The sequence below is a fragment of the Cygnus olor genome, chromosome 1 (assembly GCF_009769625.2).
Source record: "Cygnus olor isolate bCygOlo1 chromosome 1, bCygOlo1.pri.v2, whole genome shotgun sequence".
In the NCBI taxonomy this organism is placed as follows: Eukaryota; Metazoa; Chordata; class Aves; order Anseriformes; family Anatidae; genus Cygnus; species Cygnus olor.
In genome coordinates, this window is record NC_049169.1 from 72,285,566 (window position 1) to 72,312,298 (window position 26,733).

Here is a 26,733-nt window from a genome sequence, read left to right on the forward strand (position 1 = left end):
GGGGGGGAAATCACAAGTAAAAGGCTTCGTTCTCACAGCATACAAACTAGCAAAGCCCGATTCATCGCTCAGTCAAAGAAATCAATTTCTTTAACAAGGAAAAAGAGAGGGAGAGGAGAGGGAGAGAGAGAAAAGGATCAGCGGAGGGGAAAATACTTGGAGCTTTAACCTCCACATTGCGACGTACAGTACAGCCAAGCAAAGCCCAGAAGAGATGGAAAATTAGCCCAGCTCTTACACAGTGAAAGAGGAGGGTTAAATAAAGCAGAGGGAGGGAGGGAAAGAAGAAAAAAAAAAAAGCTCCTATTTGCAGCATTTTTAAAAGTTCTGCTCTGGCAAAGGCCGTCTGAAGGGGAGGCCCTTGCAGCAGGAATGCGAGTAGCAGCAGCAGTAGCCTTTTTTCAGAGTCCAGCCTCCCCCTTGCGAGCGACTGGAGCAATCTGGCTCGGCGAGAGGAAGAGGAGGACGTGAGCTAGCGAAACGCAGAGGGCCAGAGCTGATGATGAAAGAGAGGCACGGCCCTGCGTGAGCAGGCTCGGCCTCAGCGCCCGCGGCCCGGGTCCAGGCCCGGAGCCGGGCCGCGGGGTGGGCCCGGGCCCCGGGAAGAAACGAAGCGGCATCGCGCCGGAATCCACGGCGATGCAGCCCGGCTAATGAAGCTTTTAATTGGGGGTTGGGATAGAAGGGAAGGCCCTACGAAAATATCTTCAAGGATTTAGAGAGGGGAGCACCGGGTTCCTCTGATTTGCCCCACCTAGGTATGGTAAAGCACTACGTGAGGACCGCCAAATTGCGGCACGAAAAGCGCACCGAGCTCTCGCAAATGGAGGAGAGAAAGAGAGGTGAAAAAAAAAAAAAAGTAAATGCTGTATGTGACAGAAAAGCTCGGTGATTTTGTTTTCTCATGCCCTTACTTCTAAACCAGCTGCACAGCCAAGCTCCGGCTGCTTGGCCCTTATAACTATCTTGGCACAGAGTCAAAAGCTGATAAGCATTTGGGCGAGACAGCTCAACTGCTGTGCTGGAAGAAAAACAGCTGCCATGATTGCTGTTTGATTGAGAGCGCTTACACATACTCACAAAAAAACATATCGGACTGCAAAGACGGGCCACAAATGCCTGAGGATTCAGCTTCAGAGGAGCAACGCACATTTCCCTTTAAAAAAAAAAAAAAAAAAAAAAAAAAGTTTTATATAGTTTTTCCTCCATTTGCCCTCCCCTTTTTTTAAAGAAAACATACTGCGTAGACTTGCTTTTCTTCCTCCCATCCCCCCTCCATAACCTCAAGCAAACTCAAGGAATTGTGCCAAAAGTCCCGTTGCTAGTTACCAAGTGCATTTTTTTAAACGTCCCTTTGATACTTCTTTCCCTCATGCTTGCCATGGAATATGCAAGTAAGATAATCTTTCCATTACTTACAAAAAATAATTAAAAAAGGAAATGAACTTCTAGAGAAACCTTCCTTTTTCTGCCTTTTTTTTTTCTTTCTCTGAAGGGGTAAAAGAAGGGAAGCAAGGGGGAGAAGAATATTTTTTCTCTTTGCAGAGTCCAACATTTGGCTTTTTCCATTTGTGGCAGATCACTGTAACGCTATTGTAAAACAACTTCCTGCCCCTTTTGGCTCCAGTTCCAGAAGCTGCTAGGCTAAGTTCATAGCACAAACTTTTTTCCCCCTTGCCGAAGAAGAGAGACAAAAAAAAAATCCTGCAAATTATTTTCCCCCTTTTCTGGCTAATGGACTCATAAGGTGAACTCATGGCAGCTCTTTAAGAATGTTACACAAGAGACGTCGCTATCTCAGCTGGATAATTCAAGCTGAAAAGGTGGGGTCATTATAACTGTACATGTGTCTGTGTATGTCTATGCATTTTAATTCTGTAATTTTAAGTTGCAAGTCTTAATACCATCAGGTGGATAATGAGCTAAGCTGCTTCATCTGTTGTACTAATTTGTGTATCTATCATAGCACAGATCATTGGTTTAGCATATACAGTCTCCTACTTTCCAATTGCTTTCGTTCTCTAAGGTGGCCTGCCTCTCTCTCTCCTCCCTCCCCTCCTCTAAATGCTTAGTCCAATGACAATACCCACCTAAGGCTTCTAAACCCTTCCTGCTAGAAACTGGAGATGTTGCAGTCTCTATGCTATGAGCCAAAAAGGAGAAAATAAGGCCTCCACAACTTGCTCTCTCACGATCTCTCTCTCTCTCTCTCTCTCCCTCTGTTTCTCTCATAGCAACAGCATTTCTTGGTACGCCTGCTTTGGCATACATCAGCATTTCTACCCGTCCAAGTGTCCTTTTGCGTCACATCTCGCCATTTCACTCAACCAATGAGATCTCTGTGTTGCAGTAAAAATATATATACTTTTTCTGTTATTGGTATATTCAAAAATTTTTATGTGCTTTCCTAACAAAAAATGTTCTTCAGCATTTGATTTGCCCTGTGTGAAGAAAAAAAAAAAGAGAGAGAGAGAGAGAGAGACTGTACAGGATTCAACCTTGAAGAGTCTTCTTTGTGGAAAATATGTTACCATAAGAAAAAAGGGATTGCATGGTTACTTAAGGAAAGTCATAATTGTCCCCCTGATTTAATATTTATTTTGCTTATGCTATCCCTTATTGCTTCCCTGATGTTCTTTTAAAACAGTTAGGCAGTTTCAACTAACTGGAAAAGTCAATACCATGTGTTTCTAAGACTTTGTAAAATACTCTGAGGAAAAAAAAGAAAAAGATATTGATGTTTTATTCCTCTAAATATTGATCAAGAGATGATAAAAAAAATGGAGTTTCTATTTCTCGCAACTCTCAGATCCCATCCAGAGAGACTGCTCTCCAACCTTCTGCTTAGAAATGCACGATCCTGCAAAATGGAGCAGAGGTCTTCACAGGTTTTTTCTACGATGTATTTCCCTCTTACATAAACTCACTGTCTTCTAAAAATAAAGTATTTAAATGATCAGCTGTGGTAATGACAGTGACAAAGCCTCAATGCTATTTACAATAGCTTGTAAAGCAGCCATCCCAAGAGCTGCATGCACCCTGCCTAACTGATAAGACTGGCAAAAGCAAGAATTACTAAGAACAGTGTATCCTGCATTTGACGGGACACACTTCCCACCTATACATCATAAAGTATATTAAAACCCTTTTCATTGTTTTCAGACATGACACAGTAACTGTGAATACATTCTATTAAAACACACAATATTAGCTAAGTGTAGAAAGTATAGTGTGGCACATGTGGGTTTCTCCGAACTGGCTGGCTGTGCCACATCTTGAATGGCTATTGCAGTGACATATTTAGGGAACCTCTGTTGCACATTTTTATCCAGCCTCAAATCTCAAGAAAATGCACAACCACTGGCATTCTGAGGAGAATAAACATTTCTTTTGTAAGCCAAATATATGTTTTATGGTTTACCCTTACCATCTTTTCTCTCTCCCTCCCCCCCCCCTTTTTTTTAATAGTGTGAAACCACAAAATGTTTTTAATATTTATTTTTTGAGAATTACAGTAAAAACAGACTCAAGATTATCAGGATGTAGCTGACAAGATATTTAAACAGCAACTTTCCCACAAAGTTTTATGTCACACCTAGTAATTCTGAATTCTTCTTCTAATAACTGAGGTACCTGTTGTGTACAGGCTGTGGAGGATATGTATTCATACATTCTGGGTGGTTAAAAAGTAAAAGCAAGCAGAACTTCTGGATAACTTCTGGATAACAGACTTAGCAACAGATAGCCGTAGTGTCCAGCTAAAACTCTTATCATTTTTGTTTAAAAATAATGACATGACATTCGTGATAGTATTTATTTTAACAGACATGCACAGATGAGAATGTTAACCCTGCACAGAGAGAAGAGATTACATGGGATAGTGCATTCAACAACTTTTGATGCCGATGTAATATAGAAGACAGACCTATTTTTTAAGGAAGGATTAGACTCAAGTATATAAATAACTTAGCTGGCAGTGTTTTACTTGCATCTAATAGGATTTCTGAATGACTCTTCACCCTTTCTCTCGGACACTATTTTCAGCAAGATTGCAAGTCATCTAATTTTAGGTTACTACAGTACTAAAAAATAAGGACTCAGAAAAGCAATTAAGTGAAGTCTAACTTGCAAGCTTCACTTAAGAGAAATGGAATTCCAAAAAAGAAAGTGGAGGAATTATTTCAACATTAATTATCCATGAATAAATTGAAATTACATAAATGGTAATATGGTGAGAGTTTTGCACTGAAGTTTGTTTATACTATTACATAATTTTATAACCCTTTTCTTTCCTCTTATCACAAGTTCTGTCTATTGGAAACTCATTAATAGATACTTCTGCTAATACACTATTTCGTCTTCTTGTATTTTAACAAGAAAAATAGTCTACGTTTTATGCAATACAAGCAACAAACTATCTCTGAAGAGATTTGTGATTTTTTCTTTCTAAATAATATATATCATTTCCAAGATTGGATGTTTTCCAATCTAACAACCTCCAGAAATGTTTAATAAAAAATTAGCAGGTATGTATTTTTTTAGAAAAATAATCCTATCAAACATGTTAGACTTTTAGGATAAAGTTATCCATAGGAGTGCAAACTCACATTTTTGAATTTTTACTTGTCATATCATTAAAATAATTCCAGTATATGTTATAAGCATTATCACTAAGAATAGCTATACTTAACATTTGGAGAGCATTTCTTTTTAAAGACACTTTCCACAGATGAAATAAATAAATAAAATAAAAGCAGTCTTGCCTATTGTTCTCTAAAGGGATCGAAGGTGCTCTGCGGGATTATGCCTGTACTTCATAGAAAGGAAGTAATTACATATTGTATAGGTTGGGAAAGTTCTACTCTACTGTTGAATTAACTCACATTAATTCCAGTGGATCAGTGCTGGAAATTTAAGGGGGAAAACATTCAAATACCAAATAAAGACAATTTTGAAGTAAGCAATTCCAAACTGTAAAGGCATTGCTGAAGAAGGATGTATTTCCAACATCCTTCCCTACAAAAACATAATGAAGCATTTTGCAAAAACATTTCTTTCAGTACACTGTATTTTAACAGTAATGTTTTACAGCAAACTTGGCATTAAACTGGTATCAACACAAATGAAAATCTGGCAGTAGGACAATTTTTTTTATTTTTATTTATTTTTATTTTTTCAAGGAAAGGAGGCATTAAACAGCGCATGGCATTAGCAGTTTTTTAAAGAGTGTTACCAACACAATTTTGTTTATCTTGCAACTATTTATTTATTTTTTACTATACAAAGCTGTATGCCTGAAACTGATGGTATTAATATTTTGCTTATATACCATGCTTACTGATGAAAATTTACATCACAAGCAACAAATCAAAGCCCAAGATAAGATTTTATTTGCTGGCTTCTACTTATTTATCATAAATATGCTACAAAGTTCCCGGGGGCTAATGTAACTGCAGCATGTATTTGTGAAGGAGGTGCAGGCTGGAAACTAAGCAGCGGTACACTCACATCTAGTTTTATCGTCAGATAAGAAGAAAGCTCCTCAGCTGTAAAGCATCACTATTTTGTTTTATTACGATGTAACTAAGCTTTAAAAATACATCCAGTTTCCCCTGGTCATACCAATTCATGCTCTGACAGACTGCAGCCTATTCTTCACGCCGAGCACTGACGGTGCAGCTCCACGCTGCAGATCGCTGTCTCCTGCTCTTTTTTGGGAGCCCACAGCACTCCTGGCCCCCCAGCCCTGCTCACCTGGGCCGGCCAGCAGCCCCTGCAGGTGTGAATGCCTCGAAGCCCCGGCTCCCCGCGCCACTCAGAGGGTGCCCAGGGGCCCTTGGTCCCGGCTACCACTCGCGGCAGGCATCGGCCAGCCCAGGAGTCAGAAATGGCCACCAAGGGTTTGTGACTCCGACAGAAAAAGCAGAGACTTCCCTCATCTGCAGGACCTCCAGCTATGCTCAGAGGGAAGACAGACAGCACTCTTCCTAGGAAATGCCACATTTCACATGCAAAGCTCGCAACCTAGAAATGTCAAAAGACTCTTACCATCCACTATTACTGCACCTTCGGCAGTGACTGACATCTCCAGTTCCCCAACTACAAATATTCTGTTCTGTCAATACTTTTCTCCTGAATTCACTACGAACGTGGAGTTAAAATGAGCAATTGGATTTTAAAACACACCACCCCTCTGTTTATTTAAATGGGCAGGTCTGCTTAAAGTTGGATGCCCTGCAGAAACAGCTACTGTGGAGGGTTGGGGCGGAGGAGAATTAAAAAAAAAAAAAAAGAGGAAGAAGAAAGAAAGAAAGAAAGAAAAAGAAAAATGGTAAATATCTTATTGAAAAATAATAATATGCTATTTTTTAGAGAAGGATAAGCTGCAAAAAGTAAGCAAATGCACACAATGACATCTGTAATGAAAATTTAAAATTTCTTAGGTCTACAAAAAAAGGGATTAAAATACTTTCAATATTGTAAATTACTCACAGGCTTTTCAACTAGGCAAGAACTCTCAACCGACCAAGTTTTGTGACATGTTAAGAGTATCTGATTTTTAATTGCAATAGGGTGCTTCAGTGCTGAACAAAGTAAATTGCAGTGGGAACAAAAAAGGGAACATACGACAGAAATTGCCATGTGCTTTTTTGTATTGAAATATTAGTAAGGGTGAAAATTATGCATATGTTGGAAGAAAATAAAAAGGGTTGTCCATTGTGATAACATATTCATAGCATAGTTGCAATTTAGTACATACAAAAATACTTAATCCAGAATGGTTATAGACAGAGAATTCACAGGTACATTATCACTTTATGAGCTGAATATTAGTATATCTATTTTATATAGGCAACTTTATTTTTACAGTTAAATTAAATATTTCTCTTTAACCCTTTAAAACTAAAATATATGGTGCGCGAGGTGCATCTTAGATTCATCTGTCTCACTTGGTTATCTAAAATATTACTGGAGTCTCAGAGTGTAGCAGAGTATATTGGCACTGGTAAATTTAAATCCCTCTTAGAAAAAAATCTCATAACATGAACGATATTGACACATTACTGTTATTACCATAAAATATGTCGATGGTGTAATAGTCCCATTGAAAGTATTAATGTATTTATCTGTGCAGATAATACAGGCTTTACATTCTTTATTGCAAGCATAGATTACAGTTGTGAAAAAAAAACCACCATCTTCGATTCAGTACTTTATAAAACTTGTGTTCCATGAACTGTCTTCCTGGGAATCATTTTTTTCCCCTCTGTCATGTTACACATGTAATAAAGTTGTCACACTTGTATTCATTATCAAACTTCTTACACTTTGAAAGGATGTCTAAATTTACATATTCAGCTTTAACAGTATTCTGCAATTTTTCAGTTTTAGTAAACAAAATGTCACACACATATGCGATTCTGTATTTCCTTTGTCTAGAAATATGTATTCCCATACAGAGATACATTTAAGCATTCTGTGATATATATACACAGGCATTTCACATTTGACAAAAATGACAGAATACATATAAAGATTCTTAGAAGATTTGAATGGGCTACCACCCCACTCCCAAATACATGCTGTGAACAACGCACACCATTATGAAACTTGCAGAAGTGGAAGTTCAAGTGAACTCCACTAACACCAGCTGCAGTGGTGCATTTTCGGCTGTGGAGCTCAAAAGCAGATGTAGCAGCAAGGCCGCAGTTTGGAATACCACCGTCTCGATTGAACCATTTATGTTTGTATGGAAAGAAGAGACCTTTGCATTCTGTTACCTTGGCATTAGATATCGTGTAAAATATTTTTAAAAAGAGAGTGTCATTTCGGTATTGCCAGCAAACCAGGAATTTATGGCAAAAAATATTTCTTTGTAATTTCTCATTTTACTTTGTAAAAGATTAATCAGCATCCATTGGGATTAAATGTATGCCATAATTTAATATGCATTATTTTAATGAAGCTTATTGCAACCTGACAAAGCTTCTACAAACACTCTTATAAGCAAAATATTTACTTGGGTTTTTACTATGCTATCTACGCTAATAAAGTGCAATACAAATGATAACACTGGCATCACCAAAAAAATTAAAGGAGAAAATTACGAAAAACTGCTTCCAGACTTTCCTAGTGAGCTATTTTTTGAGTTGTTTCAAAACACTTCCTTTCCAAAACACTGAAAATTCTCAGGGGTTATCAGTGACTAATCCATGGAAATTTTAAGTTACAAACTTAACCATTTTTTGCCAGGGCATAAATACGTGTTACTGGAGATTTTAGGTGGATGATAAAAGCATTGAGATCTTAAAAGGTCAGCTCTTGATTTTATATTCCCAGAACACATTATTAACAGAAACATCATGCAATCAACTTTTCTTGGTGCATCAAAAAAATTCAAGAAAACTGTACAGTGTTTTTTTCTAGTGCAAACAAGCAACTTAATAAGAAAATCATGGAAGAAAAAAAAATAGACAGACACCTTTTGTCTCCTGGCAACAAGACAGTGAGACTCTCCCTGACTCAATTAGAAATACATCTGCTTTTCAAAAACTTTTAAAGCCAAATACCAAAATCAAAGTTGTCATCCAAAGCCTAAATAGCTTCCATCATTTAGCTGTAAGAACAGGAAACAATTCCCCCTCCACCCAATACCTGTTTTAAAAAAATGTCATACTTCATTCTCTTCTGTATGTGCATACATGTATGTGTGCTGTGTGTAACATGGTAGACCTACTCATGAGATATGTATGTATTTGTATATGTGCTTGTATAGTCTCGTGTTACAATGGGCCAGTAAGTGTAAAGACTATTAGAGTAAGACTGTTCTGTTTATATGATATTGCTCAGTATAAATCACACTAATTTAATAATACAGCCTAAAGGTTACTAATAAAGGGTTAAATTTGAATTTTAACAGGAAAATGGTGGGAGACATGGTTTAGGACTAATTGTTTTTTTCTAGTTACACAAATAAACGAGGCATTTAGAGAATGTCAAAATATCTAAAATGTAGCATAAGAACTATACAAAAAAAGTTGGTACTATATCCGCACTAATTTTATCCCTTCAACATTACCATAACAGCTCACCCCACTACATTCAGGGAACATGTACAACCAACTAACTGTTCTGTAACTACCTGAATTTAAGACCTCAATCCCTTAATAGACCTGAAACAATTAGGGAAACTGTCATAAAGATCAGGTATTTCATCGACTAATGCACTGCATACACAAACCAGAATTTTGTTCCAGCACTCAGCTGGCAGTGCTGTGAGCTTTCAGCACAGAGGGTAGAGCAAAACAGATACTTGAGATTCATTGTGGGGATTTGCAAAACACAATTTTGCTTTAATACTGTACTTACACACATGCTCAGATAGCAAATGGCTATCCCATTCATACAGAGGAAAATTTTTATAGGAATATCAGATTTACTGTATTAGTGTTCACCTTTTACTGGCCAGCAAGTGGCCAAAACCTTAACCAGGGTAAGAAATTTAATCCATTGGAAAAGACCATTTTGTGCTGGAACTACTGTATTATTCTAGCTTTTGTCTTTGCATTTCCCTAGCAGGGAACGCCATTTTGAGGCTGTCATACATTTTTCTGTCCAAAGCGGATAATGCCTGTGGAAAGCGTAAGGATGGTATTCTCGTACTGCAGAAAAATGTAACACAGCAGTATCACAGGGAAGAAGCATTTTTATTTTTACAGGTGCAACTGAAGTCTCTTTTATTTTCTGTTCACCCCAATATTAATTTTAAACCCCACATACATAACTGTATGATACGTAGCTATCTATACATGCAGCATTTTGAAACTTTAACATAATATACTTTAACATATATATTTTTAATTCTAGTACTTAAAGGAAAGAGGTAGAAGAAGAGACTTTACCTAAAGACAAGACGGGCAAATAAGCATTTACTTCAAATGAATTTTACTAAGTTACAATGGGCCTAAATATGTTATCTGATAGTCCAGTATTTAGAAAAAGGTAAAAAAAAAAAAAAAAAAAAAAAAAAAGTAAAGAGCAGACTCAGGAATTGCTACAATACATCTGAAGCCTGACCAAACTCATGTTCTACTAGACAATTTTTTAATTTTTAATTTTTCTTTCCTTAGAAATATAGCAAATCATTGTCCAAAGGATCAAAAAATAATAAAAAATCAATGGGTAATAGAAATGGCTTAATATTAAAGGCAGAACAGACAGGTGTACAACAGTTGCTTACAGAGGATACTGTTTAATACGAATAGTTTTTACTTAGTTTTCACTGCAGGGGTCACATTTGGAAACAATTTTGATAAAGTAAGTTTAGAAAAAATAATGTAGGAGTTCACATCTCTAATTTCAGTAACGTTTTTGTCTAGGAAATAAGAAAGGTCTTGAAAAGACAAAGATACTGTTAAGCTTTATAAGGTAGAGAAGGAGGGAAAAGATAACTTTACCACAAATATCTTGAGAGTTTTTACTCAGGTGTATCCAAAGCAGAAAAACTCCAAAAAGCTCCACTCATTAAGAAGCTTTTGGAAGAAGCACTTTTACTACCACATCTTAGTGTATTATCATACATATGTTGAGATATTTAATGCACTCAGAAAAAAATTTGCTTTCTTTTCAAGCAGGCACATATGATATTTATTCTAGGGTTCCAATATATTTTGAGGAAAAAAAAAAAGTGTTTTAAAATTTGAATACTGGTGAAATGTTTTCTTTATTTTCATTTTACTCTAAGCAGCTGTCCACATTAAAATTCTCCTACAAATCTTCAACTCCATACTAAACACAATCCCACCAGTGCTTTAAGGCAAAACAAACAAATGAACAACAACAACAACAAACACACAAAAAACAACCCCATAACAAAAATAAATGCAACTGACACTGCCTTGACACTTTCTTTAGTCTTTAAAATCCTGCAGATAACAGAAAAGCAACACCACTACTGAAGAACACATGGTGAGAGCAGGTGGACCTTGTATTTTCATTAGTAAACACATTAATTTTAACTAATGAACATAAGTGAAGAATATACGCATGCTAACCTGACAATATTATTTTTATTGGACAATGGGTACAGTAAGCATAGCTTTCCCCTCTAGCTTCCATTAAAATCTAAAGCTGTGAGTCTCGGGGAATTTCAAGTAACGAATAAAGGAAACAGAAGGGTTGGTTTCAGTATTGCTGTATTCAGCGTCACTTGCTACTTACATACTAACTCTGTGCTGTTCACATTTGGCTCAGCTTTGAATGTAAGTTTTCATTAAAAGGGAATGATATTTGAGTTGCTTGGCCACTTTTTTGTTTACATAGCTTATTTTGCTGTATTTCAGAATAAATGTAAGAGCAGACAATTGGAAGTGTTTGCTAAAATAACAAAACTTCAAGAAAAGTAAGGGAAATATGTTACCATTTTACTTGAAATGACTGGAATGCCAAGAAAATGATTAAAACGAGGAGAGAGAAAGAATGACAGAAAGAGAAAAAAATGTCTCATACAAGAGGGAGTTACACTACTCTGTATTGGGCAAATCCATATTGCAGCACATAATCTGAAGGAGGAGCAAAAAGAAAAAAAGAAGGCTTGGAAGTCTGCAACAGTTAAAGACAGCGGTGTGCTCCCTTCTCCAGAGAGGAGCATGGTAGAGAAGGTAGATCTGCACAGCAAACACAGCAGCACTACCGCAGGTTCTCTGTTCAGCCCTGCCCTGTGAAGAGCCAGTGGAGCGGGATGCTCTGGGCAAGGCAGCGGTGCTGTGGACATCCAACGTGGCTAAAGCCTCCTGCTCCACCAACATGGTATGTGTCCAAAACTATAGAGAAGAGGCAGACGAAGAAGCATCTATTGCGTGCCTTCCCGCTTGTTGCTCAAGTAGCCTAAAAAGAGTCAGGAGAAACACAACTGCAGACACCACAGCAGCTAGTATCAGCAGCAACATCCCCAAAGCCAGCAATATCAGGTAAACCCATCCTGCAGTGCGTTATGCCAACACGGCAGCCTGTCAGGGATTTACAGCAACATAAAAAGAAAAAAGGCCAGTAAGCCCTGAAATGCCTGAGTCTAAGAGGTAACACATACTATAATGCACATTTTTACTGTGATGGTATGTTTAGATAGAGTTGTGTCCACAGTTGTACGAGCATCAAAGCTTATTACTGTAGTATTACTTATTTTTGTGACGGCAACATTTTAATTTCACCCCATGCACACACATCCCTTTCGTGCTCAGTGCTAACCCTGCTAGGCTTTAGACAACTTGCCTGTCATCAGCAATTAAGGGCTTTTTTTTTTTTTTTGATAAAAGAAAGGAATGTGGAAAAGAAGTATTTCAACTGAAGGTGTATCTGAAGATATATGTGCAGGTTATTTTTATGATCTATCCTTTTATTTCACAGATATTACTGCTGAAGAAGAAAAGCATATAGAGGTGAAAAATAAATATCTTCCAGTGAAAGGTGATGGTTTTCTGTGCAAATTTTCCAGATAATTTATCTCAGCTACTATTTTTATGTATGTCCACTGGTCACAGCAATTAAAATTGAGATGAATCACGTTCTGCCACCAATTGCTTTTGAAGCCAACAACTAAAACAAAACAGAACAAAGAACAGTATTTTTTTGCATAAAATTAATGATAAATGTGAGGAATCCTTAGTTCACTTTGGCTTAGTATCCTACACTTAACTAAGCTTGGTTTCACAAACCTCTGTGCGTGTATTTATGTCACACAACACAAAAAAGTGTCATGCGAAAGGTGATGAGTACAATCTGATAGGACACAGCATCACATTTCCTTGCAAACTGAATAACAATGTTTGAAAACAGTAATAGTTTGAGATGCGGCTCTGACCTTGGAGGCCTAAGTTCAATGCTGCAACTGCCATGCAGTTTTTTTCTTAAAAGAAAGAAATTTTGCATTTTTCCCCTCACCTAACACACCTTCCCTTGGAAAAGGCTGGTGGGGGGAACAACTGAAAGGGTAAAAAAACAAAAGGGAAGGAAAAAGAGCGAAGGCCCCAAGCAGCGCGACTGAGTCTCTGGCAGCGGGGTGGCAGGCCTCAGCGACGGAGAGCCGCGGCGTCTCTGCAGCACGGCCCGGTACGCTGCCATTCCCCGCCAGCACGCGCCGAAATTAGTTCTCGATTTTGTGGTGGCCCTCGGAGAGCAATTCCCATTGAGCGTGGAACAAAGGCCGCGACCCCGGGGTCAGAGTGTAATGCAGGAAGCATGACCTCCCCTTTGTTCACAACAGCACTGTTTACTCTGCCTAAGTAAAGATCACCAATACATTAACTAAAGAGGATTTAAAAGGTCATATCCCCAGGGATGGAGCTCACGCCAAGTGGCAACTCTCTTCAATCACTAAATCATTCCACTTTTTTTTTTTCTTCCCTCCACTCCTTCAAAATAGAGACACCTTCAGCCGCCAAGGCTCAATGGCGTATTATTTCCTGGGCAAAAATACATACAAAATTCATGCGGTCTTCCTTCCAAATCCAGGCTTCTTTCTGCACAGTTAAGCGAGCTGTTTTGAAATTGTTTTTAAAGTTAGGAAAATATTTTAAGTGAAAACGACCACCTCAGTACGCTTTGTTTTCACACCTCCTTTTGAAAAGGAGAGTTGATTTATGAAACTGTTTGGGTCTTAAAACAGTTACTAAAAAGTGTAATTTTTGTACCTATCATAAACGTGAATTTTAAAATAAGCTGCAGTATACAAATCAAAAAAAAATGCCTGATGCAGGGGAAAGGGGAAAGGGGAAAGGGGAGAAGGGGAAAGGGGAAAGGGGAAAGGGGAAAAGGGGAAAGGGAAGGGGAAAAGGGGAAAGGGAAGGGGAGAAGGGGAAGGGGGAAAGGGGAAGGGGAAAGGGGAAGGGGAAAGGGGAAGGGAAGGGGAGAAGGGGAAAGGGAAGGGGAAAAGGGGAAAGGGGAAATACACTGCCTATGAGAAATCATGTATGCTGCTAGCTAGGCTTCATCAGGCTATATAAGCACTTTTTGCTGTTGAGCTGTTACTAACTTGTTTATAATATCTTAGAACAATATTGTTAAATTTGGGATAGATCAACAGAAGCATCTCCTGGAGCAGCTGCATTAATGCTGTGTTGGTAACACACAGGAGCCAACATGGACAGTTAGCACACTGGACTGTCACCTTCCCATTCTCACCTCTAATGCTCTGGCCTGTTGGACTATCCCAGATTTCTGCTTTGTGTCTTGGCTTCCTCATCTGTGGTGATACCGCTCACCAGGATGCGGTTGTTGCCATCAGTTACTCAGCCAGGATGGGAGAAAGAAGACATGGAAGGGAGTGGTTTAGACTAAGGTATTTTCCCCTTGACTGTCACAGAGAAACACTTCTGATGAAGCTAAACATTGCTAAAGTCTCCAGAAGAAACTTACTCCAGGAGTAAGGCCAGGCATGGGGATATGCTGGTCAAAGTCTTTAGAGCAGGGAGCTCAGCACCACAGACAGACCCCACAGGGGCCAAATGCAGGTGGAATGAGCACTACATTACCCACCGTGCCAGCAGATTCTGCAAGGAGGCCCAGGAATGCCAGGCTCCAAAACAAGGTCCTGCAGCAGAACAATACAAGACTTATCTACATGAACTATATGAGACAGGAGTAAGGGTGTCCTTCAGTTCTCAGATACTTTGTGCAAAAGAGCTATTTTTGAATCCACCACAACACATGCAGCTTTCTAGTCTCTAGCAACATGAATTAACGCATGAAGCGTCTCATTCCAGATGTAGCAAGCTGGGGTCTCATTATATCCAGCCTGCATGTACACTCTGCCCCTTCCACTCTCTTACTAGCCCTGCATCCTCAAGAACCGGGCAGGATGAAGAAGGAAGATTCTTTGCACTCCTCCTCAGGATATTTGAGAAGTAACTTCTCCTGTTTGCAGGCTTCTTCATAGCAGGAACCCATGCATTTCAAATTGTTTTATAAGGATCTGAAGAGAGAAATGAAATCAAGAATCCAATAAAAATAACATTACATTTGCTTTATCGTATTTTCTGTTCATGAAAACTTGCCACCACTGTTCCTCACTCCTGCTGTTTCTGGTCTTTCCTTACCCCAGTAGAAAGAGAGTGAAAATTACTGTCATCAAGAAAACTGAAAGGAAAAAGCCTTTGTAGCATGCATGTCACACTGGAACGCACAAGGCTCACCAATGAGACAGATGGCTCACAACTAATTCCAAAGTGGCCAAACATAAAAGGAAAAACTTCCAGACCATGTGTTTGCATCAAGACTGGTGACATTCCCACCGCAGGTGGGTTAAAGACTGGCACTCCTATACATTTTCTTACCTCTCCACTTCTGTGTCTGGAATCTCTGTATCTATTCATGCAATTTCCAGTGACTGCTGTTCCCCAAAATCTAGTATAAAATTACTAGATTTATATTGGGCTTTTTATTACACCAGGGGTCAAAGAAAAAACAGTGGAGTCAGAAAACCTTGACAGACAAGTTTAGAAAAGTCAGTGTCCGTAGCAAAACAAGCACCTCAAGAAAAACAAAAGTATACAACGGGTATTTAAAATAAACTACTTGGAAATCCACTACCATATTGTCATGTTGTATGTTTATCAGATCTTCCCATTGACTTACACGGAAACACTCTGCTTTTATGCATGAAAGATTATACAGGCATAGCATATCAGTCAGAAATAAAGGCTAACAAAATCTCTAAACACAGAAGTAGTAGGTGAATAAGGGCAAACTGTACCGAGAAAAGCTCTGTAATAGGCTGAGACAAAGAGGTACCTTTTCCCAAAACCAAACAGCACTGAACTGAAACTAGTAGGACAAAGAATATACTTAGAAAGTGATATTTCAAATCGAGATTAGGAGGATAAGGACTGAACCAAAGAATCAAAGACATAAGGACAACTTGTTGACATATATTAGAAGCAGGAAGACTGCACAACAATTGTCTGGTAGGTTTGAAATAGTACTGGGAAACAAAGGGAACGAATAAAGAGGAGGAAAAACACTGCAGAAGAGATAATAGCTGATTATGACCCTGAGATGTTTAGTCATGCAAGAGAGTAAACTCACCTTTTCTCACTCTGTATGACCATGTTAGCATTTCTTGATAGCTGGGTTCTTGATCAAGAGTATTAGAAAAAAAAGAAAAAAAAAAACTCTATAACCACCAATTCTCCCAAGGAAACTCAAGACTATACCTCCTTCAGCCTGTATGTCCTTCATTTTCCACTTCTTTCTCCTTCACACCAGCTAACAGCACTATCTATATCCAAAAAGGGAAGTAAAACTACACTCTAAGAAGTTATGGAATAAGATGTTCCTTCTCTAGGACAGGAAGAGAGTTGGAGGAAATGTGACTCAGTGATGTGGAGTTCTTGCACAGTCCACTTTTTCTGGGTGGAGCAATCGACCCTACCTCTCTCAATGCCCAGAAATCCAGGCAGACCCAGAGGCAGCCTTTAATTTAGAAAGTTGTCAGGCCTAACATAGGAGGAAACAGTTAAAAAAAAAAAAAAAGTGATATTAAAGTGATCATATTTTCTGAACCCTCTAGACCACAAATCCCATTAATCTGTTCTTCTGCAAGTAAAGGCTGAGAGGCAGCTGATAAAATAGAAAGTGCTGAAATAACTGGATAAACTAAAAGACGAGACATTCTGAGGAGTAACATACACATGAAGGAACTCTGAGGCAGCTCAAGGTTGAGGCCAGCATTTCCAAAAAAATTCACTCTCCTATCTGGAATGAAAGGGTAGCACTCCTTAAAAATAGTCACAAATAATGGTCCAGATTACATGCCAATGAATTCTAGTATTTAGTAAAATGGCTGGAAGGCTACTTTAAAATATTATAACCTGAATGTCTAAACCGAGATTACCTAATGGAGAGAAAAACAACATTGCTAACATAATGAAAAATGTCTTTTTAAAATTGGAGTGGATCCGCAGAAGAAATTATTATTTATTTGGCCTTTCAAAAGGGCTTTGATAACATGACTTGTATAGACCTTAAAGAAAACAGAGTAATCATAAGCGAAAGTTAGACTCATGATTAAAAATGAGCCAAGCAGTCAAAAGCAAGATGTGGGAATAAAAAGACATTTTAGAAGGAAAAAGTTAACAGTTGTTGCATGCAGAAGCCACACTTGCATCAGCTTTTAACATCTATTTAGAGGCCTGGAAAAATCAGCTGTAAAACATAGTGGCAAAATTGACACGGAGCGTATTTGGGTTACTGAAGAGGTTTAAGAAAGTTGAGCAAATGCAAAACACTATGATAAATATGTATTTTATAATTACTAAGCAAGTCATATTGCAACATTCTTGACAAAGGGGAAAGACCTGGGTGCCATCAAAACAAGTTAGCAAAAGCTTTCATGTACATGCAGCACTGTCAAAAAAATAAAATAAAAAGAAAAAGAAATTTACAATGCATGCAAAAAAGCTCAGAAAACTAAACTGAAAATACCACCTTTCCAGTATATATGTGCCAGGAAAATACCTTCAAGGAGAACACTGTCTACAGTTCTTTTTAGCTTACCTCATTAAAGCTACATAACTAACAGGAGTGTAAGGGCGAGTGACAAAAATGATTTGTCTCTCAAGAAGACAGCCATAAAACAAGAGGAGGTGACTAAACTGTTATCAAGCATGCAAGCAACTGGGAACACAGAGATGCGCACTTTCGAAGCCAGAACTGTACACTGACTTTTTTTAAACCTATTTCCCGTCTTGGACAGGAGACCATTCAAGGAAATGAAACAAGCAGCAAGTTTAAACTACAGGTCTATATGATCTTACAAAGTGCAGGCTGAGCATGTGGAAATCAGTGCCATGGTACATTATGAAGGGACATTGGTGTGACTTTGAAAGAATACAGTTCTATGTATAGCCTTCAAAAATATAGCGTTCAACGGGACTGTTTGCTGGAAAGACACTTGTGCAAAGCCATAACAAAGCCATTGGCCAAGGTATCCAGCTGGCATGCTTTCTGACAAGGACAGGGTATTCCAGAAGGATCAGATGTTGGTCCTTTTTGCCTTGCATTCTCTTACCAACAACCCCCTATAAGAACTGTCAGGGTAGACTTAGCATTAATTAGACTGTGAATCTGATCCAATGCAGTAACTTCTACATTTAAATGTTTTGTATGCCCAAAAGCAGTAACAACAACAACAAAAAATCTCAAGAAATACACCGTAATAAAAATGAAATAATTAATCCTCTAAGATAGCTACTGTGCCTGATGCAATTCTACAAATGTATTGCCCAAACTTCACAAAAATACTTAAAAAGTACATATGTTGAGTTAGCCACCTGCTTTTCCTCTCTCTCAATAATTAGCAAGAACTTAAATTATAAAATACTGTTTTACCATACAAATGTGCTTCCTTGTTTATTTTATTATCTTTTTTTCCCCATGCACACATCATTACATGCAAATAAACATTTAGTAATTATTCCAAGATGTGTGTCAGGTGCTGGCATATTGCCACTTGTACGGTGGTTTGCTACACTTAGCCTTCAGTCTTGTGGCTAACAATTCACCATAAATGTGATACTTCACCACAACCCACATGCTGCTGGTCTTCAAAGGAAAACAAGGATATATAATTAAGAGATGATGAGCTCAAACATAAGACATGAGATGACGGAACAGATTCTGTAACCACACCTGAGTGGTTATACTACCAAAGAAGTTTCTGCAGCACCACCTTCACTCATAGTATCAGTAAGTCACACATTTTCAAAATACTTGAATAACATTTGATGCAGCAGAGGAAGAAGTAGAGTGGTAATACCACACCACTGCAGAAAAATAACTCTAACATCTATTACATAAAATTAAGAATGTAAGTAAGCATTATTAACAAATGGCCCTTGTACACAGCATGACCCAAGTCTTAAAACATATACTATTACTAGAAATACTGTCGACAAATCTCATCCCTCAAGATTTTTTTGCTTTAAAATATTCTCTAAATCTCATTCCAACCTTTCATGATCATGTAGTTTCAGTACTAATATAAAAAACCACAGAGGAAACTATCTGTGCATATACGTGCCAGTTTAGGGGCTAATGCTGCAGCATTGTGCATGGAAATAAAAATTAAGAACTAGCTACAGATCCACTTTAGAGTCTACAAGATCAGTCCCTTGGTGGATATTTGCAATAAACAAAACATCAAACCATTTTCCTTATTGGCCTGAAAATGTTGGAATTATTTTTTGGGGGGTTTGCCGTGATTAGTGAAAGAGTCGAGAAATCTGGGGCAAAATGAAACACAAATAAAGCTGCTGAACTCGAGTAAGAGCCGACCATCCTTTATAAATATGCATTAATATAGGATTAATGAATAAGGATTAAGAAATAACAGGATTACATGCTTACTTGGTTTCTCATTAAAAAAAAAAAAAAACAAAAAACTGTTTTACCTAAAAGAATTCTTCATTTTGTAACGACGAAGGACCGCAACTTCAAAGCCAATCCCTGTCTGCATGGCCAGACCCTCTAAAAGCAGCAGCCACACCCTCGTCTTCCTCATTTTTTTCCACTGACCATGAAATACGTTCTAAGCCAGGCACTGAAAAAAAAAAAAAAAAAAAACCTTAAATACATTTTTAATGGACACCAGATACCACATGGCTGATTTAATTAAGCAGGTTAAAAACAATTAAGTATATTTTCACACATATATTTGTATTTTCTGTTTCATTTCAAACAAATTTGGTAGGCCTGATTTGGCTCTCTAGTCAAATCACAAGAAACACCATTAAGAAGTGTTCCGTACTGATGGCACATTCAAGCCATCTTGCTCTTCCAGAATTTAATATAGCACTTATTTCACTGGTTCTGGAAAAAAAAAAATCACAGATTTGAGGCTTTTCAGAGTATCTTGGGACAAGCCTACTGACTTTGCAATAGAAACCAACACAAGACAAGCTTTGAAAAATGTTCCAGAGGTGCTCTCTTCAGTCAGTGGGGTTGCATGGATTTTAATCTGGGAAGATCTGTTTAACTTGGACTTTATCACAGGAAAAAAAAAAAAGTAATATTTGAATAAAACTTTCTCAGCTTACATATCACTCAACCTCACCCAGACTATTAAACTATTTGGATCACTGTACCTTTAACAGAGTCAGTATAATACTGCAGAGAGAGTATCACCCAACACATACTTACTGTTGTTGTATTTCATACAATTTATTTCATCAATAATTCTACAGTACATAGAACATTATAGAAATTGATTGTTGCTATAAACTGTTTTGCATATTGTACCATCTGCTGGCTTTAATTTATTATTTAAATGACACTAATTATACATTTCATATTCTATTTAACCACACAGAACAGAAATGCATAGTAATAAACAACTTTTTCCAGTATTTTAAAAACAAAACAAACAAACAAAAAAACAATTATTTTCAAATAACCAGCTCCATCATTCAACAACAAAGCAAAAATACATATTTAGGGGTAAATATGCACAAAGATATTATTGTTCAATTACTATTAGGACTGTGAAAATAATATTAAAATAAGCTGCCTGTTTATTTAAATTTAGAACTAAATATGTGACCAGAATCTGCAAGTTAATGCTATATTTCCCGAAAGAGCAAATTGATATTAAAATAAAAATGTTATATTAAGATGTGTTAGTGGGATAACAAGATGTATTATAGGTAGTGTACGATGCCAAATGCAAAAGAATTTTGTAATCCCATTACCTACTACTTTTTTATTCATGTATGATTCCCCAGAAAAATACTTTTATGAACAAATTATGTACTTTCAGTATCAGTAAGGCTGTTCACAGAGGCATTTACAGTTCTACATCCTAATAGGTTACAAATATACAATTTTGAAATCTTGAAGCCTGCATAATACAAGGTTAGATACAGTACACTTGCTGTATATACACTTGTGCATATAGTAAAATACAATTAACTTGAAGAATAACATCAATACTATAGTGTTTATAGACATGCTTATTCATGCAGATTTTTTTTTCCCCCTCTTAACTGCAGAGTATTAGGTGATACATGAACCTTTCACCATACTGGAATGCTCTGGTACACAACACTGACTTTTAAATCCAAATACAGCACACAAAATGTTAGCATGTCAGTATTTTACTGGTCTGTAACAGTGACCCCCAGCTAAGCCCTCCCATCCACATATTCTGTGTCAGAAAAACTCACTTACTCCAGACTGCTTGCATTCATATATTCGAAGGTGCTCTGCATGAAAGGAAGCAGCAATCCACGGGTTAACCAACAAACAAACAAACAAACAAAAAAGGAAAACCACAAAACCCCCAAACCAACACAATACCAAAATCCCCAGCCATACTAAAGACCTTGCAGGAAAAACAAAACGTTCAGCAGATAACAGCCCAACAAAAAGAGAACAGAGAATTTAGTGTCCCAGCATTGCCTGGATACCAGTTTGGGATTTAGGCAGCCTTGGATTACAAGGACTATTCCCTTGAAAATCTAGCCCACAGTTCCTGTACTGTTTTCTACCAATACTGCATCCAAACTGTGACTAAACACCTCATTATGCTTCTCTGGCACTATCCGAAGCAAATGTATTGTACACTTTTATGTGGCACCTAAAAGCAGGGTTAAAAAGAGGCTATTTTCCTTCCAGAACTGCACTGAAATGACAGACAGCAAATTCTGTGCACAAGCTTGCGTGATCACTGAATGCCCCCCCTTCTTTCTGCAATAGGCAACAGGTGACAAGACAGCCCCCAAACTTCAACTTTAAAATACGAAAAAATTTACCTCATCTACAAGATATCTACAATAAAGCTTTTTTTTTTTAATTATTATTATTAAAATTGGGAGAAGAGGTTTAACTGGGCCCCTACATTGGCTTCACAAATTAAATGCCTTTCGTAATATTCATTTGCAGATTGTAGATGTTTTATTTAAAGAAAATCCAGTCCTCCCAGTTACAAATAATAACCAGTGACTTTAGGTAACAATCCAGTACTGACAAATCTTACAAGAGAAAAAAGCAAACTGGTAAAGCATTTTCAAAGCAGCCGTATGCCTCAAATACTTGACTACAATCTCTTTATCCGTTAACTTGCTAATTGATCTTAAATACATAGATGAATTATGAGGCAATAACCTCCAATTTTCTTAACTCTTACTTGAAATAAACATTATACCCTGATTTAAGAATATTTGAAATATTTCATTTGCTGCTTATGGCACTTAAACAGTTAATCTAATTTATGAGAAGAATACCACATTAAAGATTCCTGCTATTTTCTTCTTGAAGCTTCACCACTTCAAAAGCATTTCTTCCATCTGTTATTATTTAGAAGTGGTCTTCCTTTGTGAACTGGACATATCACTGCAGCTCACGAGGCCATGTTCGCAGCCGGGTTTCCTTGCCCGTCTCCATGTTACTCATTAAATAATTTCACTCTGCTACGTACATAAGCAGCTGGTCAAGTGCAAGAGATGACTTTGCATTCAGTCGCCCCACACACTTCAACCTGAAAGCCTTTAAGAAATAAAAATCACGAGGCTAGACAAACGATCAGTTTCTACCACTGGCCATTTCTTGAGGCTTACATCGTTCCCGGCGACAGCCTTTCTCAAGCAGCAGCACACTGTGCTCTAGCAGTACACCTGTGCCCCTTTTAGGCAAACCCCCACCACTGGTGTCTCGAACTGTTAAGGGCAGGCTGCTGATTAAAACCACTTCTATTCTGCTAAAACCTATTTCGCAATTAAAAACGAGCTGCCTTTAAGGGCACTAGTTCATGAAATATTTAAACGCTTACATATAGCTTTGTAATTTGAATGCTCTGCAGGTCTTCTCTCTACAAAAATACAGATTTGCAGCACCAGGGAAGAGTACCCAGTGCAGCAGATAGTTAAAACCCTGCATCATTTTTAATAGCCTTAAGAGCAAGCACTGCCTTTTTTTGGTCGGGGGGGCTGGGGGTGGAGGAGAGGAGAGGAGAGGAGAGGAGAGGAGAAAAAAGCTGAGAACAGCAATTTGCAGACTTCTTTTTTTCCTTGACAGCAGCTAGCCCCGCCTTAGTCCGGCCCTTCCTCCAACCTCTGCTAACCTAAAAACCAGCGCCAACCTGGCAGCAGGCCATATATTCAAAAGTAAACATTATTCTCCTGCCATTTTTCAATGTTGTTTATCATAGCCTGATCTTCCTGCCTTTTTTTTTTTCCTCCTTTCCCTCCCTCCCCGTAGCTTAAATCCCTGACTTTGCCCCGGTTTGTTTCGCTTTCTATCTCCATCAAGACATCAAAGTCACGCTCTTATCTAACATGGCAAACTCGCAGAAAACGCGTTGTAGGGATTTTACCTGCGCCCAGAGAAGCAGCAGCCTATTTTGGAGTGCAAAAAAAAGCAAAAGCAAGCCAGGCATATCTTCAAATACTGCTGTCCCACAGAACTAGGTGGTACATCCTTCTCCATCACTACAGTAATGGGCTCTTTCTGACAAAACACATATACTCCCTGCAGAGCCCGTAACTACCACTAGAAATCTGCCTTGCTCTCGCAACGCCTTTCTATTTTCCTGTTTAATCGCACCGGGAATGCTTCGAAACCAGAGAGCCCGAGCACGCCGGCGCCGCACCCGCCACTGCACCTGACTCTTTGTTAGCCCTCGCCGCTCTCTCCCTGTCCCTTCCGCTCCTCGCTGCCTCCTCCCACCTTTGGCTGAAAAATAAATAAATAAATAAAGACTACTAAAAACTAGTTGCCTATTGCTGATTTTTTTTTAACCTAGTCATCCGCTGCATCGAATGGACAGAAGGCAGAAAAAAAGGGGCAGGGAAAAAAAGGGTTAAACATAAAATGATAATAAAAAGAGGAGAAAGAAGAGGAGCAATTAAAAAAATAATGGGGGGGGGTAAAAAGAGGAGCACGGGAGGGAGGGAGGGGACGCTGCGGCGTGTCCCCCGTGCCGTCGCCTTGTGCGCCGCGGGGCCCCGCTGCCCGCCATCGGCCATGTTGTGCGGGCTGGTGGCGGGCACGGGCAAAATTCATTGTTCGGCCTGCCTGCCCTCACCGACTCCACACACACACCAACCCCCACGCGGGCCCCTTTCATCGATTTTATTTGGCACCCCAACCCCAACCGCCCCTCGCCCTTGCGCCCGCCCCGCAGCGGAGATGCAGGTGGAGACAAGCCGGGGGGGGGCAGGTAGCGCTGGTCTGGGGACGTGCCAACCCCTCCTCCTCCTCCTCCTCCTCCTCCTCCTCCTCCTCCTCCTCCTCCTCCTCTTCATCCTCGCTACAGCAAGGTGCGCGCCGCTCGGCGCACAAAAGCCCGTATTTATTTATTTAGCGTGCGCAGAGTTAAGGAGGAGCCTTTGTGCACATCAATTTCACACCCAGCAGCCAGGATATGCCATGCTGCTGCTGCTGCTGCTGCTGCTCCCCGCCGGCTGACACAGCTCGGCTGCAAGCGCCACAGGACAGCCTGGAGGCTCATTAATAATTGCGAGCGGCTCGCCATTTCCATATTTAAATTGGGAAGCAGCGTATGATTAATTAAGAAGAAAAAGGCCAGGAAAAAAAAAAAAAAAAAAAGGCCTGCGCTTTCTGCCCAATCTGACTTGCCAGGAGCCTGCACGCTTTAACCCCTTCCTCCCCGCAGCCCTGGGCCAGCGGGGGTGGCCGGAGTCCTCCGTCCAGCTGGTTCCTGGGCACTCCCCGTGAATATTAATTATGACAGTTTCGAGTCGGTAGGCGACCACGTGAGGTCTTTTGCAAGGCCCTGAATAACCGCAAACTAATGAAGGGAAATTACTGCAATCCACTCATCATTAGCTTTTCGTTTTGAGGAGGAAAAAAAAAAAAAAAGTCTTATAGCCGGTAGCGTGATGGTAATATAACGCGTTTTCACGCAGTTAATATTCGCGAAGTTATTTATATCGAGAAATTTTGCAACGAAGATGCAAAGACACAGTTGCAGCTCAGCGGGCAGGAGCAGGGGGCAGCGGGCCCTCAAAGTGCAGGAGCCACTGCAGGGCTCGGTGACAAGGGGACAGATCCCGGTTCCCCCCGCCCTGGGACCTGCCAGCTCTGCCGGTGGCGTTTGGTGTCGGGTCGGGCCGGGAGGGCGAGCTCTGCTCTGCTCCTCGCAGTTTTCACAGGGGGTGTGATCTCTGTCCCCTCGGCTGCTTGCAGTTTGCTTGCATCCCTGTGTAACTGTCAATAAAAATAAAAATAAAAATAAAAATAAATACCACCTTAACAGATCTAAATGTATGGTCTGATGAATATGAAAAGTGATTTGTTACACCCAAATGTTTGGCGTTTATGGCTGTCAGCTAAAAGCAAACAGAAGGCACACCGAGCACCTCCTTGCCTACAGAGGAAGGCAGGACCTTCGTAAGAAGGCAGGCCCAAACTCCTTAGATACGTATTTGATTTTAGAGGCCATGTGATTATTTGGAGGACTCTATAGCTATAAAAAATAATGATAAATCCTTGGTTAAAAATGAGTTAAAAGCCTGCTGTTCTCTCTTAGTACTTTTGCTAGGTGTAGTCACCATGACAAACCCCAAATACTTTGTTAAGAGGAGCTGCACACCTATGAATGCTGCTCATCAGCAGCGCTCCTATATATTTATTGCTTTTGTCTTGTTTAAAGCAACATGAGGCTGTCAGAGCCAGTGCAACCCAACCAGCCAAACACACCTGGATGAAAATATCACTTAGACTTTAGTTTCTGGTTTCTAAAATAATTTTTAGAACACATGAGAATACATTTTTAAAATAATTCAAGGTATAGCATGGGTATTGAAACTGACAAAGTCAATGACGATTTTAGTGTACTTTCTCTCATTTCTTACACACATGTTCATCACAGACTTCCTAGTATTATGAAGTCTATGTTAATTGGCTAGCAATTACAAACTCAACATGCTCACTTAAAATGATCTCTCTATGCTCTGTAGCTCAAAGGAGCATGAGGAAGCTGCATAGCTGTATCTTGCTGAATTTTAATGGAAAAAAAATACTCCTTTAAAAACCTTAACTGCATTATTAAACGATCCAAAAATATTATAGGTGGGGCTGGCGCAACTGCCAACTGTTCCTGTTGCCAGATCCCTCCTGTTATAAGAGTACATTATCAATTGCTAATAAACTTTGCGAAACTTAAACTGTTTGGCTGAAAATTTCTCTCACCAGGTGTGTGCCTCAGGGATAACTTATCTGAAAATCTGTAGCCAAATGGCTTAGACCTTTCCAAGAACAAGCCTATCGAAGCACTGATTTCTTGGTCCATGTTGCAAATCACAGAATCCTTTTCTCTGCATCTCCGTGCTTGGCGCAGAGATGAGAAGGGAGGGAGCCTGGTGGGGAAGCACGTTTTGCCACTTCGTTCCAGTTAGCTTGTAAAGGTTTCAAAATGCCAGTTCATACATACTTGCTAGGGACTTGCTGAAGTTTAATAGGAAGAATTCCCAAAGATTCCACCTGCACTAAACATGCTGCTTCCTCTCACAGAGAAACTAGGCTTCGTGGCTGCAGGAGCAAGTGGAGCAGGCAGAAAGGAGACAGTGCCAAGACGCCCGGACATTATCAAGAGAAAAGCAGGAATCGCCGATATCTGTACATGGTTTCTCTATGTAAGTGCTTTAAATAGAGAATTATCTTCTGACTGCCATCAGTTGGCTCGAGCCACAGTGCACTGTGGGATGGCTCAGGATATTCCAC

The 26,733-nt window shown here is 39.2% G+C and overlaps 2 long non-coding RNA genes across 13 annotated transcripts in view; one reads left to right on the forward strand and one right to left on the reverse strand.

Annotated features, from left to right (window-relative positions):
* LOC121073548 overlaps positions 1-23,871 on the reverse strand; it is a 131,550-nt gene extending 107,679 nt beyond the window's left edge. For 8 of the 11 annotated variants that reach the window (XR_005821795.1, XR_005821787.1, XR_005821781.1 and 5 more), the window contains exons 1-5: positions 23,363-23,871; positions 21,220-21,254; positions 19,446-19,594; positions 2,091-11,886; positions 1,081-1,156 (exon numbers count right to left, since the gene is read on the reverse strand). This is a non-coding gene — a long non-coding RNA (uncharacterized LOC121073548). The remainder of the gene's footprint in view (positions 1-1,080; positions 1,157-2,090; positions 11,887-19,445; positions 19,595-21,219; positions 21,255-23,362) is intronic. The other 3 variants (XR_005821796.1, XR_005821791.1, XR_005821793.1) reach the window with 2 other exon arrangements.
* LOC121073565 lies at positions 830-19,424 on the forward strand. Of its 2 annotated transcripts, none has more exons than XR_005821797.1 (3): positions 830-842; positions 2,464-12,465; positions 14,048-19,424. It is a non-coding gene; the product is annotated as an uncharacterized LOC121073565 (long non-coding RNA). The 2 variants fall into 2 exon arrangements; XR_005821803.1 differs by lacking the exon at positions 830-842 and adding an exon at positions 1,480-1,823 and having other exon boundaries at positions 5,641-12,465.
* Positions 23,872-26,733: the final 2,862 nt, after the last annotated feature.